This window comes from Callorhinus ursinus, unplaced genomic scaffold (genome assembly GCF_003265705.2).
Source record: "Callorhinus ursinus isolate GAN/ISIS: 27379988/994484 unplaced genomic scaffold, GSC_fseal_2.0 scaffold3, whole genome shotgun sequence".
Lineage (NCBI taxonomy): Eukaryota > Metazoa > Chordata > Mammalia > Carnivora > Otariidae > Callorhinus > Callorhinus ursinus.
This window is the reverse complement of record NW_027397065.1, coordinates 72,487,800-72,504,963: the sequence shown is the minus strand read 5'-3', so window position 1 is coordinate 72,504,963 and position 17,164 is coordinate 72,487,800. Positions and strand designations below refer to the sequence as shown.

At 32.6% G+C, this 17,164-nt stretch overlaps 1 long non-coding RNA gene across 4 annotated transcripts in view; it reads left to right on the top strand.

Annotated features, from left to right (window-relative positions):
- The window catches only part of LOC112819792 (uncharacterized), a 116,964-nt gene that overhangs the window by 32,330 nt on the left and 67,470 nt on the right, over window positions 1-17,164 (top strand). For 3 of the 4 annotated variants that reach the window (XR_012376492.1, XR_012376488.1, XR_012376489.1), the window contains exon 2: window positions 9,085-9,229. This is a non-coding gene — a long non-coding RNA (uncharacterized lncRNA). The remainder of the gene's footprint in view (window positions 1-9,084; window positions 9,230-17,164) is intronic. The other variant, XR_012376493.1, reaches the window with a different exon arrangement.

Sequence of the window (17,164 nt, the reverse complement as noted above, 5' to 3'; positions counted from 1 at the left end):
CCCAAATCACAGTCTTCAGTACTGGATTTTTAAAAAAATTTTACCGTTGACAAGATTTAATAAAACAGAAACATTATTTTTAGGTGCTAAAAAATGCAATAAATTTAAATTTAACATGATATTTTTGTGCTTGAAAATATATAGAAATCATCACCTATTCATAGTAATGGTAATTTATCCAGTAGATAATACTTTTCCTACATGCATATCATAACACAGATAAGCATACACAAGTTATGGTAATTTACTTCAGTTATGGACTTTAGAGAAGAAATTGCATTTTCAAGTATTTTATTATGATGATATAGCTGTGCAAATTATCTTGTAATATGTTCATTACTCATATATAATTTATTTTATTTTTTCTAAATAAGACAAGGACCCACTGAAATCCTCAGACTTAATGGAAACACAACTTTATAATAGATACCACAAGGCTTTTCTGTGGGCACTCCTAATTTAACTGCTAAAATTTATGTTAATATTAATTCATGTGCCTTTGAAGGTCAGAGAAAATACCTTCTTCAATTTTATTTTCTACTCAACCAGTCCAAAACGGATATTGAACAAATTTGTTATAGAATCATTATCTTGAGATTAGCATTTCTTCAATTTATATGCTACCATAAATAGATTTTTTTAAAGACTTAAATTAGTAATGTCACAATTCTGTATCTTAACCTTTCTACCTTTCCAGTTCTAAATCATCATCGTGGCTTATATAAGTATCTGGTTCTTAAGACAGTAACAGCATAGTTTGAAACAAATTTATAATGTTTTGGGTAGATCTGTATAGTTAGAGGATTTTGTAAAAATAAAAAGAAACATTACTTGCTTTAGGAATTCAGACAAAATCTGTAAAATTGAATATAATATAATGTTAAAATGTTTTGATTCCTTGGGGAGATTTATAAGTTCCTGCTACCTTTGTTACCATAATTCCTTGATTTTAGATAAAACAATGGTAAATTATAATGTGCTCTTCTCAGCATCTTTGGAAAAATAAATTTGAGACTATAACCCAATTTTTAAAATATCTTTAACTGTTTTAAAGAAAGACAGTATATTTTAAGAATAGATTATAAAAGTATAGGATAAGGTCTTCATGAATTTACAGAAAAATATAATTTCATCACATAATCAAATGCAGTTTCTAAAGAGGAGTGTTGCCAAAGGTCTTTCTGAAATAAATCTGCAATAGTGAAATCCCCTTTTGGTATCAGTAAATGGTGTTCCTTACCTCCTAAAAAGAGACAATTGAGGTCAATGCCTCCCTCAATTCAGAAGATTTAGATTATCAGTAGAATTATTAATGGCAGTTTTTCATTCATTCAGCAAATACATACCTATGTGAAAAAGAGGTGGGTATCTCTTATGGGAATTAAAAGAGATACCATTTTTTAAAATTTTTTATTAAAGATTTTTATTTATTTATTTGACAGAGAGAGACACAGCGAGAGAGGGAACACAAGCAGGGGGAGTAGGAGAGGGAGAAGCAGGCTTCCCGCTGAAAAGGGAGCCCTATGCGGGGCTTGATCCCAGGACTCGGGGACCATGACCTGAGCTGAAGGCAGACAGTTAATGACCGAGCCATCCAGGCGCCCCTAGAGATACCATTTTTTTGATAATATATTGCTTATTGTCCATTGTTCATAGGTATAAAATTAGTTTGCCACATCATAATCCAAAAAAAGCAGCAATTTTCTAATTCACACAAGAAATATTACCATCAGCTATAAGCCATACATGTATTTGTCCCAATTTCTATTATCTGAGTTTTCTTTTATCTAGTTTTTTTACCATGTAAAATTTTAGAAAACAAATTCAATAAACCCATGTATATATGGTCAATTAATATTTGAAAAGGGAGCCTAAAATATTCATTGAAAAAAAGCCAGTCTCTTCAATAAATGGTGCTGGGGAAAGTGTATATTTACATGTAAAGAATGAAACTAGACCCCTATCTTACATCACTCATAAAAATTCACTCCAAATCGATTAAAGGCATAAATGTAAGGCCTTACACTGTGAAACTCAGAGAAAAAAACATAGGGAAAAAGCCTCATGACATGGGTCTTGGCAATGATTTTTTAGAAATAACACCTAAGACACAGCAACAAATTCTGAAGTCAAGGATTAAAACAAACTAAAAAGTTCCTGTACAGCAAAAGAAATAATCAGCAAAGTGAAAAGACATCTATAGAATGGGAGAAAATATTTATAGATCCTATATATCTGATAAAGGGTTAATATCCAAAATATATAAAGAACCCATAAAAGTCAATTGCAAAAAAACCTCAATAAAGCAATTTAAAAAATGGGCAAAGGACCTGAATAGTCATTTTTCTAAAGAAGATATTTAAATGGCCAAAAAGTATAGGAAAAGGTGCTCAACGTCACTAATAATTAGGAGAATGCAGATCAAAACCACCATGAGATAGCACCTCACACCTGTTAGAGTGGCTACCATCAAAAAGACAAGAGATAACACATGCTGGTGAGGATGGTTTTTGCACTGTTGGTGGGAATGTAAATTGATGCAGCCACTATGGAAAACAGTATGGAGATTCCTCAAAAAATTAAAAGAGAAATACCATATGATCCAGCAATTTCACTTTTTGGAATTTATCCAAAGGGAATGAAATCACTATATTGAAGAGGTATCTGCACCCCGATGTTCCTTGCAGCATTATTTGTAATAGCCAGGACATGGAAACAACCTAAGTGTGAATCAACAGATGAGTGGATGAAGACAATGTACTATTCGTCTGTCTGTCTGTCTACCTATCTACCTGTCTATCTATCACATATATAGCAATGTATAGGAATACCATTAAGCCATAAAAAAGAAAGAAATCTTGCCGTTTGGGAAAACACGGGTGGATCTTGAGGGCATTATGCTAAGTGAAGTAAGTGAGACAAATATTGTATGATTTCAGTTATATGTGGAATCTAAAATGAAACCAAACTTATGGAAAAAGGTATCAGATTTGTTGTTGCCAGATGTTGGAGATGGGAGAATTAGGTAAAAGTGGTCAAAGAGTACAAACTTCCAGTTATAAGATATACTGGGACGTAATGTACAACATGATGATCATAGCTAACAGTGCCGTATGGTATATTTGAAAGTTGGTAAAAGAGTAGATCCTCAGGTGCCTGGGTGGCTCAGTCTTTAAGTGTCTGCCTTCGGCTCAGGTCATGATCCCAGGGTCCTGGGATCAAGCCCCGCATCGGGTTCCCTGCTGGGCAGGGAGCCTGCTTTTCCCTCTCCCATCCCCCTTGCTTGTGTTCCCTCTCTTGCTGTGTCTCTCTCTGTCAAATAAATAAAATCTTTAAGAAAAGAAGGGTAGATCCTAAAAGTTTTCATCACAAAGAAAAAAAAAACTGCAACTCTATGAGGTGATGGATGGTAACTAAACTTCCTGTAATTATTTTGCAGTATATATGCACGTCAAGTCATTTCATGCTGTACACATTAAACTTATACAGTGTTATATATCAGTTATATCTTAATAAGCTGGTAAAAAAGAAACTCAAGGAAGGAAGAATTACCTTTCTTTAAAGACAATTTAGGTATAACAGCATGGTATAACAACGGCAAACTTAGGGTAAATATAGCTTCACTTTTGTATTTATGTATTATATCACTGGTTAGTTTTTAAAATTACCATGGAATGTTGATCAACTAAAATTAATATATTCTTTAATTTTATCAATGTTAGTCAAGTAATTTGTCAGTCAAAAATATTCATCTCCACTGCCACTGCTCTATTTAAAATCAATCACCAGCAATGAAGTACAATCTAAGCTAATTAATTTGACATAAAACCTTCCGCAACTGACTCTTGTCTCCTTTTTCAGTTTCATCTCCTACTCATTACTCATCCCCCAACCACTGAAGAACTAAATACTACTTGTTTTTAAGAGTAAGATGGTTAATTACTTCATTTCGGCAGACTTTCCTAACATTTGCTGATACCAGGAGAGAGAGGGAATACAACTACTCCTGTATATTACCATGACATTTCTCAGGCTATACTGCACATCAGTCTTTTCTTTCTTTGTTTTAAGTTGTGTAGTAATAATTTCATTGAATAGAAAGGTAATATGTGATCTTATTTCATTATTATCATCATTGCTATTATTGTTAGGCATCACCTGCATCCTCTCAAACAGGCCCTGAAAAATAAATAAATCATTAAATATTAAGATAGGGTCAGTGAATACATGCAGTTATTTTTAAACAGCATTAGCATCAACAAAAACAAAAATATAAGTAAGTTGTAAAAGTCTGTTAGTGAACATACACATTTTTGTTCTACTTTCTCCTTCATGTATGAATATATATTCAACAAATGCTTTTAAAAATATCAGGAACTATGTTTAATAAAAGAAAAACAAACATAATTAATAACAGATGGTTCCTGTTATTAAAGTGGGTATCTAGGCAAGGAAGAGAGACCTATGTTCTGACTAGTTCCACAGCCTGTGCTTTCACTGGTTCATACACATTTATACAACTTTCCTGTCATTATTGGATGTTTGCCGAGAGCTCATGGTGGGGAAGAAAATTCATTGTGATAAAGTACAAGGGTCAAGTAGCTACCAAAGCCTTAAAGGAAATAAGTAGGTAGAAAAATCAACTAAAATTTAATTGAGGGGGAAAAATGAATGAACACCTACAACTTCATTTTGATACCCAAACCAATGTCGTTCATTTTAATTCATTAGCCATAGCTGTGCTTGGGTGTGTACACACACATATACATATAATTCCACTTACTGTTTTCACAACCCAGCATATTGACTCTTATTTCTGATTTTTTTTGTTTTGTTTTGCCAATTACAAAAATACACTGTGGGATCAATCAGAATATAACCATGCAGAAACCTTCATAGAGACATGATAAAATTCATACTTTAAAATGATGTTCAGATAATGTCATTAGCAAAGTCATGTGAAAAAAAATCAAATAGTTGTATTCAAAGTTACCTCTTGGGTTATTAAAATAGTGTATGAACATAGCTAATCATTGCTTTATGTTTTTCTACTTGATATTAATGTTTGGGAGACACAGAATTACTTTTGTAATTTGTTAGAACTTTTCTCTATTTTAGCAGTGTTTGATAATTAATCTAAACATGTGTACTAGGAAATGATAAGTGTCTCCAATATATTAATATAAAGTTAAGCATCTTTTCTTTTATCACTATACAGAAATAGATGGCATATTTGTCATTAAATTATTTTGAAAAACATAAATTTTGTTTCTAGATATATTCTTTTTCTATTTTGAAACCGAGCTTTACAATGAAAAAGTTTTGTAATACTTTATTTTTTCTAGTGTCTGATGTAAAACACATACCATATAATGATAAGGTACATTTCAAATAATATCTCCTACATGGTATAAATTATATATCTTGTGAATTTATTTGGTCAAGATAGTGTTGACTTTTCTGTAAGTACTAAAAAAAATCCTATATTTAACTACTTCAAAATTAGTAGAGCTAGAATTATTTTGAATGGTAATTGTTGGACTTGGCCAACTCTGTGTGGCCGGATTCAAAGTTTTGAAGTAATATATTAATATTTGGAAAAGAATTTGCCACCAAGATATTATTTAATTTTATTATCTTTTGTATCTTAGCTGGTAAAAAGAGTGTCCTTCTGTGCACAGTGACAAAGCTGTGTTTCTCAAAATTGGTGTCATTTAAGTCATAATAATCATCTTGTACTATTTGGGGATTAATTTCCCTTGCAAAACACAAAATGCAGTTTAATACAGGCCTGTGTATTTTGGAAAATAACACTTTCCCTGTATAGCAATAAAAATAGTAATTGGAGGCTGAGCACCTTGTGGAGGCTCATAAAAATGTATTAAAAATGAGTGTGTGTCACTTAAGAACTTTTGCATTTCTTAATATAGAAACAGAAGTTATACTAAGCCATGAGAGAGGACAGGTTTTTGTTTTTTGTTTTTTCTTCCAGAAAAAACTATCACATCTTTAAAATCTCTTTCATTTCCATTTTAAAAGATATTAAACTTAATCATTTCAACCAGATTGAAACAATCATTTCATAACATTTCTGGTAGAAAAAGTTTATGTATTGCTGTGCTCTTTTTACAGATCTGTTTATTGCTATCTTTCTTCCACATATATGTATGTTGAAAGTGCAACATTGTTCCACTTAGATTTCCATAGCTCTATCGGTTTTTATAATTTTATTTTTTAATAATTTTATAATTTTATTAAAATAATTTTCCATTTATTAAGAATCATCAACCTTATCGACTGTAAATTGTTTAAGTAGTCTCTTATTAAATGCATGAGGAAGTTTCCTTTTTAATTGCTCTTACTGGTACCTTATATTTTTTATTTTTAAAAAAAAATTTTTAAAGATTTTATTTATTTGATAGAGACACAGCGAGAGAGGGAACACAAGCAGGGGGGTGGGAGAGGGAGAAGCAGGCTTCCCGCCGAGCAGGGACCCCGATGCGGGGCTCGATCCCAGGACCCTGGGATCGTGACCTGAGCCAAAGACAGATACTTGACTGACTGAACCACCCAGGCGTCCCTGTTTTATATTGTTTATAAGTATTTTTACACATTTCCAAAAAAGAAAGTTTTCTAGGATATGTGCATTGCCTTGTCAGAATCAGATGTCTTGAGTCAATATTTTTTTTAAATATTTTATTTATTTATTTGACAGAGAAAGATAACGAGAGCAGGAACACAAGCAGGGGGAGTGGGAGAGGGAGGAGCAGGCTCCCTACTGAGCAGGGAGCCTGATGTGGGGCTGGATCCCAGGACCCTGGGATCATGCCCTGAACAGAAGGCAGATGCTTAATGACTGAGCCACCCAGGCATCCCTGTACTTTATATTTTTTAAATTAATTCATCATTTTTATGGAAGAATTACCAAAATTAATAATATTTTCAAAGAACTATTATCTTTGTTTCAGTTTTACTATATTATGCGGTTTGTTCTTATTAAGTTATGTTCTTTTTTATTATTTCCTCCATTCTGAATTTTTACATTTTGTTATTTTTTTCTGGCATCTTGAGATGGTATATTTAGTCAATGAATTTCTACTGTGTTTTGATATAAATGTATGCACTAAAGGCTATGAAGTATCCTCTGAGCTAAGTATAACTGCATCTTACAAGTTTCATATGTTGTTTCTTCATTATCCTTCATTTAATTTTGTTTTACTACTTCTTATAAATCATAGGTTACATAGAAGTGTTTTGTTCCAAGTGGGTGGAATTTTCTATTGATTGATTTTTATTTGTACTCTACCACAGATGTCTCAGAAGAAGAAATTTAAGTCAAATCTTGGGGAAAAATGTAATATATCAGAATTCCTGATAAAACAGTCTAATGGTTTTTACTAGTGGAATGTTAATGGAGGGTCTTGATTTATGAAAAGCTTTTAGCAGTATATACATGGTCTGTCAAGGTAGCCTATTATAAATAAATTTATTTTTATGGGTTTATAGTGTGCCAGATTATCCAAAAAAATGTGGAGTAGTCAAAAAGCCAGCTAATCAATTCCATAATCAATGGCTATAAAGTGAATATTTCTAAAATCAAAAGAACTCGTTTTGTAGCAGTGTCTGTACTTACAATGCTCAGAACAAGTATTTTCTGTTAAATTTTAAACCAAAAATGGTCCCAAATATAGGAGGAAAAAAGGCATTTTGATGGAGTTTTCATGGGCTGCAACAAAATCATTAAATGAGGTTCATGTTTTCCATAATCATAAGCCAACCTAGGGTTAATTGCATCCAAAGCTTCCTACTGCAGCTCGTGGCTTACTCAACATCCTCACTACTAATAACCTAATCCCAACCAGCACTTGACTGGCATTTCTGACTCTACCTGAGACTGACTATAGTCTCTCCTCTACAGAGCGTTACAAGTCAGTTTTCACCGAAGCATAATTATCTCAAAAATATATGGTTTTTAAATGAGCAGTTGAACAAACTTCACAGTTTGTGGACCTCTATTATCATATTGCAAGTTGAGAAATAGACTGTTACCCATATTGCAGAAGCTATTCTTGTTTTTCAATTAACTATATATTCCCTACCAATGATAGCTACCATCTTGCCTTCTAACACTACAGTACTTCTGTCTGGTTTTAAATTAGTATAAAATGAATTATAAAATATGTATACTTTGTGTGGCTTTTTTCTCCAATATTATCTCATAAGAGTCATCCTTGCTGAGTATATTTCATTTATTTTCTATCATTACACTTTGGTGAACATTCGGTCTGTTTCCAGCTATCTCTTTATAAATCATGCTGCCCTGAATGTCCTTGTGATTTCTCAGTATTCATGAACACTCACGTATACCTTTGAGTAGAATGATCAGTTGTGAGTGAGTTCATGTATTCATAAATTTACTAGGAAGTGTCAGATGGTTTTTCAAAGTTGCCCTACTGATCTATAGTACCACAAGCAACATAGGAGAGTTTAAGTTGCTTCACATCCAACATCTGTTGTTTTTGGGCCTTTATATTTTGTTACTATTGGGTGTGTAATGGTATCTTGTGTTTCTTTTAATTTTCATTCATGAATCATGAATTTCCATGAATTTGTTTTTAATTTATATAAGTGCAATTGATAATAAAATGAGGCATCTTTTAAAATGTTTATTGGTCATTCGGATATAGTGTTTAATGAAGTGTCTGAAAATTTCTTACATATTTTTCTATTTTAATGTCTTTTTTCTGTTGATTTATGAAAGTTCTTCATGTTTCCTGGAAAACAAGATCCCTTTAAATTTTACTCTCCTAAAGATGATTTTTGATAACAAAAGTTGTTAATTTTAATGTAGCTCAGTTACTAATATTTTTCATGTTAGTGTTGATTTCTGTTTAAAAAGAGTTTTTCCCCCAAATTCATAGGTTAGCTATTCTGAAAGTAGTGCTCCATATGAAAGCATCCCAGTATTTAATGGCCTCAAACGACAAAGTTTTTCCTAACAAGTATGCAGGAGGGTTAGTGTTGGTAGGGTGACTCTCTTTCTCACCAAACATACGTGGTACAGCTGTGTTGCCTCTGCTTCAGGCTTCAGCTCAGATGGAATGGCCCTCCAAGTGCCTCTCATCTTCCTCCCAGGACCAGAGGGCTTGCTGGTGCACCTTCTTCTCTAGGCAAGAGCAAAGTGGAAGAGGAAACACTCAAAGCCTCCTAAGTCCAGAGCTTGCAAACGGTACCGTTATTTCTAGTTTATTTTATGTTTTAAAATTTTATTTATTTATTTGAGAGAGACAGTGGGCAAGAAGGGGTGCGTAGACAGAGAGACAGAGGGAATGAACCAGGGGAGGGGCAGAGAAGCAGACTCCCCGCTGAGCAGGGAGCCTGACACAGGACTGGATCCAGGACTCTGGGATCATGACCCCAGCTGAAGGCAGACACTCAACTGACTGAGCCACCTCTAGGCACTTCTCTAGTTTATTTTAATTAACAAAACAAGTCAAATTATCAAATCCAAAGTTAAGAGGGGACAGGAGGTCAATCTACTTCATGTCTTTAGGGGAGAAATGCAAAATCATATGCCAAAAGATTGGGTTAATAATAAAGTATACTTCATCAAATTAGTGAAAACATTCTCATATATCATCTGATGTTATCTTCATTTTTTTAACATTCTCTTTTACATATAAATTTCCCATATCTGATTACTGTGAACAGTTAAGGTATGCATCAAGTGTTTTATTTATATTTTTATATGGATGTTCCAATTTAATAATTACCATTTATTAAAAAGACTGGCTTTCTTCTGCTCTGAAATGACATTTTTATAAATATTGGTGTCCTTTTGGTCTCTATGTGTTGGGCTATAAGTATATCCTTATGACAAACCCACATTATTTCACTGTTATAGCATTTATAAAATCTTGCAGAGTAAATTCCCAGTTTTTTTTTCATTTTCAAGAATATTTTGGCTTTTCTGGGAGGAATGTAGTCCATATAAATTTTAGAACCAGATGTTCAAAATCTACCAAGTATTTTTGATGAGGTTATGATTGGAATGCAGTTGAATCAATAGACAGATTTGAGAAAAACTTACATCTTTACAATTATAAGACTTATAATACTTTTAGCAACCATCCACTGATTTAGGTTTTCATTAATGTCTTGCAATAATGTCCTATAATTTTCTGCACAGAGTCTGCCATATCTGCTTTTAGAATTTTTACCCAGACATTTGATATTTTTCATTCATATGCATTATATCATTTCTAAAAATGTTTTGTATCATTGAAATATTGAAATGCATTGATTATAGTCAGTGGCCTTGCAAACAGGAAAGTTTTTGGATTCATTTAAATTGAATGACACTTCAGGACTTTTTTTTTTATTACAGAGAATAGAACATACTATCTTCGGGTAATAATTCCTTTTAAAATTTCTTATACCATCTTTTTCTTCTTATTTACCTATTGTACTGGCTAAAGCCAATGGTGCAGTGGTGAATAATGCCAATCTTAGAGAAAAATCTTCCTGGATGTTTTGTAAAGTATAAATGAATTCAACTTACTTTTCTGTTTCAAACACCCTAAAGTTTTCCCATAAAAGTTAAAGTAAAATTTGAATAGTCATGGAATGTTGGCTATCTCTAATCTCTTTTCCCCATTTTCTGTGCAAGAATAAGAACAGAATGTTTTGGATCAGTAAGCTCATTAGGATAGAGTATGGTGCTAATAATTCATAGGGTTTTTTTCTTTTTAGCCACTTAAGTTCATTGAGATTCTCTGATGTAGGTAAGCAAAAACTGCATCCAGGACTATGCATAAGCATTTTTACTTTAAATAATATATAGCCTCAGTAATTGAAACTTACCCAAAACATGCATGTGCACACTGCGTACCTCCCCTCCCCGCCACTATACAATGGGGAACGGCTGTCTAAGACAGTGAATATACAAACTTCTCTCTCTGATTATTTCTTAAGTAATGCTTTCTCTTGAATAATTTACAAATATTTTTGGACTTTCACTTTAATCTTTTGTAAGTACCTTAAGTTCTGCAGATTGAAATAATTGTATATTTTAAGTATTACTTTAATAGTCAAATGTAATTTTTATAAAAATTCTTCAATATAGAAAACATCTGTCCCTTTACTACATTTGAGAATATAAATTTGAGATTAATTTACCTAGGATTATTCCTCTAGGCAACTTTTTAACTCCAGTTCATTAACTTATTAATTTACAGTTTTATTTATTCACTCAATAAGCATTTATTGAGCAGTTTTTAAGGCAAAAAGTTATGCTTTTTGTATAGAGTTAAAAACAGAACAGACAATTCCTAAAAACTTTTATGTGTACACATACACACACAATGCAGAACCATCAAAAGCAAGAGAACAATGTTGAGATAATATAAACATGAAAACTGATATGCCCTTTGAATTTATCAGTGTGAAAGTCAGTGACTTTGGGGGTGAAATTTAGGTTCAGTGATGTATTATGATAGGTTGTTAAGTGTTATGAAAGAGAAATTGTGAATATAGAACTTTAGAGGAAAGAAATGGACTAGGAGCAGAATAGAGAAGTATGTGGCAAAAGAGATACTTTGTTATTGCTCTGTGTGTGTGTGTTTTGTTTTGTTTATTTAATGGGAAGGACTAGCATCCACTTCAGTATGTGGATGTAGTTGAACTGTGAAAGCAAGATGTTGAAAAGACATTTCAGAGAGATAATAGGTATGGCTGACTCTATAACATATGCTCATTCTATGGAGAGTTACAGTCTCATTTAATCAGTTCACTGAGAAAAACTGTACAAAATTATTACTTTTTTCTGCACAGAAGTTGGTTCTTCCATTCTTGATTCTGCTTTCATACAGTTGATACCATAGTAGAATTTTCTCAGAGTAGGAAATGCTAGATTATTGTAAGCAGAAATAATCACTTTAAACTTCATATTTTGAAAACCAAATAAACCTCATATTTTATAATGAATTATAGCCCTCTTTTTTTGTATATGAAATGCAGTGTGATGAAAATAGTTCATTAATGTTGAGTTCATTGTTGATGATTGACAACCATGTTTATTACAATCTAAATGTTGGGAACTCTAAAGAAGAATTAAAAAGTCCTAAAGAAGAAATGTTAGGTGTAGAGTGGTAAAGGCATTGAAGGAAAATGGAATATAAGGTTGTAAAGTGAAGCAACATTATTCCTGGAAACCCGCAAACTAAGATATGTAATGAAGGTAAATAGCTAAATATCAGATCGTAGAAGTAAAACAAGGATATAACTTTTAAAACCTGGTTTTTGTCTTATATTATTTAATGGAACTAAATCTTTAATTGATTATACTGTTTCAGCACCTACTCTCAATGATGAAGCTCTTTAGCTCTCCCTCAACCTAAATGTGCTTTACTACTTTATTTGACAAATTTGCTCAGAGTCTAACATGTCAAGAACTCTGAAAAGTACTGTAGATAAAAAGCCCATTTTATGTGGAGATCCAATAGCGAGGAGGAAACATGCATGTAAACTGCTAAGCTGCAATAAAATTTGTTAAATGTAATTGAAGAGGTTACAAAATGTGCAGTGGGAACAGAGACCGAATAGAGACTGAATGAACCGGGCAAGGAGCAGCAAGGGCAGAATTATCATTTAATATGCAATTTTAAAATTCTCATCAGAGAAATCGGCATGCTACATAATGAACTGTAACATGTAAAATATGAAACATATGCTCAGAGAGCCTGTATATCTGTGTTCTGAGGTAGAGTACATCTTCCTAATTCCTATCTTCTTTTGGTGGGTGTCTTCCATTAGGTATCAATGTTATCATTAGTGCATCCTTCTGAGGATACCTTACCAAAATGTTATAACTGGTCTAATAAAGAGACCATAAAGTCTCCATATAGCTTTCATTCTCATGAGTCTTACTGATTAAGAGAAATGTATAAATTGAGCCCAAACAATGAATCTAGACTGTGTTCCTATTTGAAATGGATATGGATAGCTCTATAATGCCATTAATTATATTCCTTTTTAAAAAATCACTCCTTAAACACACACACATACATATGTTTAATTTTAATTCCAGTACACTTAACACACAGTAGTATATTAGTTTCAGGTGTACAATATGGTGATTCAATAATTCTATACATTACTCAGTGTTCAGTACATAATTTTTAGAAGTATACTATCTCCCAGTGCTTTATGCTGAGTCAGTGGATGAAGAAATTAACAAAACCAACTTAGTTTTATCTTACAGGATTTATATTTGGGAGCTGGTAGGGAGGCGTGCGTTAAATCAACCTTGAAAAATTATTCAGTTAAAATTGTGTTGAGTACTACAAGGGGATGTACATTTTGTTTTAGGAAAACGTAAGTGAAGCTAAGCTTTCTAAATAGGGAATATTTCGCAGAGAAAGGTAAAATAAAGACTGATGTAGCCATAAGAGAATATGGTTCCTCCTGTAGCTGCTATTATTAATATCTAGTTCAAACTAATTATCAGAGCATTTTATCTTCCATATGCCTGATCATTATTCAGTTTGGTTGCGTTTAGTCATCAATTTTAACACCTTAGAAGGTAATTGTGGTCATGGTTCCAGATTCACTACCACTCCCTCCTCTTGCCTGACATCTAGTGGAAGAGATAATTGGTGGGAGAATCACCTGGGGGAAAATAAGGCCAAATCATTAAAGGGAAATAGCAGAGAAGCTGCTTTTCTGGATCACTCTATTTTATAGAGTGAGTAAGACTGTACACACTTCATTATTGTAATATGCTTATCTTTGCTTTCACTGTATATTCTGTAGGGATTTTAATATATTTCCCTAGTAATTAGCTGACAGTATTCATCACTGATGTTGCATCATTGGCTGAGAAGTGCCTTTCTTTTCTTGATAATCCTGAAATACAACATGCATTTATAATTTAACATGACCTCACATTAGCTTAGTCAGGCTTTTCCTAGAATATGAGGACAGTATTTAATGGTGTTTAATTTTTCTGTCAAATATAATTTTTAGACTCATATAAATGAGGATAAATCAGCGTATGGATTTCAAGGTAAAGAAATGGACTCAAATATCATGCAATATATGTGCCTTTTATATAAGAATTTAACCAATGTATTGCTGTAGATTAAGTATAGAAGTAAATGTGAATAGCCTTAAGTAATATGTTGAAGATACTCAATTGAGGTAAGATTTAATTCTAGGAGAGTAGAAGTAGGTGTTGACATTCTTAGTTTCATTACCAGTAGCTCTTCCCTGAGAATAAGAGAAAAATATTTACGATTTGCTCTATTATTTTTAGGTCCATCATTGTGTGTGTGTATTTGTGTGTACAGTTTCTTTTTGTAAATAACTAATTCTGTAGAGAGTTTTTTATAATTGCCTACAAATAATAAGATAAAAACTAAACTTTCATAAATAACTTCAGCTCTGAATACATTAGTCTCTTCCATAGGCAGGCACACACTGATTAGTAAGATAGCAAGTATGAATATTTTGATATTTCCCTTTGGGGAGTTTAAAAGTACCTTTTCATCATCTTTAATCTCCATATATTCATTTTTTTATATTCTGTTTTCTCTGACTTTGCTTTTAAACTCCAGTGTCTTTATTTCACTTTGCTGTATGTTTGAAGTTATTGCCTTATGCTTGTCATTGCTCTTTTGTTGTTTTTTGAAGAAGGAACTCAAAAAATGTTCTCTATGGCAGTGTGTAATGATCACAAGAAGATTATAGTCAAAAACATATAAAAGGATAATTGGTCAAGTGGGTTATACTGGGTTAAGAGATTCTCTAAAATTGGCAATTTTCTTTAACTTATAAAGAAAGTGTTTTCAAAAATTGATGAGGCATTTGCAAGGAAAAACATATAGCTAATAAAACAGGTACAATGAAGAAAGAAATGAAAAAAAAACTTGATAGACAGGTGAAGGTTATCAGAAACAAATTTAGCTGAATGCCAATTACAAGAGTAGATTATATCTTTAGGCTATAAATAAGCAAATCTATTATGAAACTAATATAAAAACCCACATAATTTTAAAATTGTAGATAGCTAACATACTCGCCAAAATTTAATTACCACAATAGGGAATAATAAGGACTAATCAACACAGAAGAAACTAGCAAATTATGTAAAAATGCCTGTGAATCCCCCTAGTATTGGGGGGATTAAGAAAATGGCTGAGTCTCTAGAAAATAAATATACTTTAAAAACCCTCTAACTTGAAAAACTTAGAGGTTAAAGAAAATGAACTGAAAACAGAAATACATGAGTTCTTTTGAAACCTAAAGGTATATGGTAATTTTCTAAAAATAATTTTAGTCATATGATACTTAAGAAAAATAATCCCCCAATTGAATACAAAAACTACTTTGAGGACCTTGATCCTTTCTATTTGTCCTGAGAGTGTAGACTAGCATATTAGAAGTTGAGAAAGCTTTTGAACATGTAATGTAACTTTTACAGCATGTACTAAATTGATACAAATTCATGAAAAGATAATATATTAATACAACACATTTATTGTATACTTGTCATGTAAAGCCATGCCTACATATGTATAATATGATCCATACCCTGTGTGAAGCCCTGCAAAAGTCTTTTGGAATGTTGTGTCATTGTAAAAAGAACTGAGTTCTCTCCTGAAATGAGAAAACATGTGTGACCTGACGTCCAGTGGTCTGACATTTAGCAAGGAAACCACAAACCATACCATACTTGAGTGGACTTGAGCTTCTTAGACATTATTAGTGGAGTCTAAGCAGGAACACACTCAAGTGAAGATGGTAGGAATGCTCGAAAGTTCTTGAAGATATAGACTGGTGTAGCTTTGTTGCTATACTACCCCCAAGCTGTTTTCTCAGACATCTTTGCCGGTGAGCCTCCGGATCAGGCTTGATACACGTGAAGTGACAGGGTGTGGAGTTTCACAGGAATTACTCTGGTCAATACATTTCATGTTCTTATCTAAGCTGCTCAAATATGATTGCATGCTCTTATTATTTGTAATAACTCTAAGATATATCCAGACATGGAAAATCACTAAAAATCTTCAACTTTTAAATACAGCATGTCTGTTACTTTCGCAGTTTGTTGGTTTGTTCATTCGTTATCCATTGTTAATTCTCTGCACCTGAGAATATTTTTATTTAGCATTTATTCTGTGAAAACAAACAACACTTTGTCTTACATATTATCGGTGTTTCTTACTTGTTTGAGAGAATAATGTCTAATTTCCAGAACTTGTTAATAAATTACAATTGGAACTGCATGGATGATAATATCATCGATTATCCCATTTTAGGTAACACCCACTCTTAAAAAAATGGAACCTTTAGAAACTATGTTAGTTCAAATATTAAAAATAGGGCACTAGAAGAATTTTTTTTTTAGGAAATACAGCTCATGAACATATATTTGATGTTCGACTAAATACGAGCTAAATAATCATAATATTTTCAAAAGAATAAGAATAAAGGTGAAAAACTGTTTCAGATTGATTTTACAGATCAACTTAATTACTCATTTTCAGGACAAATTAATAGAATGTAATGGACTCTATTAGTTATAATTCTCACTGTAAATAAAGAATAATCTTTGGTTTAGGAGAGTTCTACCCTATTAGTATATCAAATGTTTCTAGAACCATCTGTGATTTTTCATTAATTTTAGCATTATTTTTCTTAAAACGGTAAAGACTTTACTGAGAGAAGCCAAGAGTTCTTAGGGCATAAGACTTATATGTATTCAAAAACAGATATTTCGATCGTTCATGTGAAACTGACCTCTCTTCTTCCGCCTTTTAAGCAATAGGCTGTTAACAAGGGGGATCAGAACGGATAAGTGAATTGATCCTGTGTTCATTTTCTGTCATCTCACTCCATCTCATGATATCATCTCAGCATATCCTAACACAACCAGTGTCAAATTCAGCCTTTAATATGAAAACATTGTGGGTTAATTAACATTTACACACATGTATGAGAATGAGAGGGAGCTTGGGTGCACAAAGGCTGAAGCAAGTTAAATTTCTGAGAAGCAAACAGTAAAAAATGTTGGAGATAGATTATGGTGTGTGTGTGCTTGTGAAGCTCTGTGTGTGGGGAGGAAAAAGTTGCAGAACACTCTCAGCCTAACAGTCAGTACAAG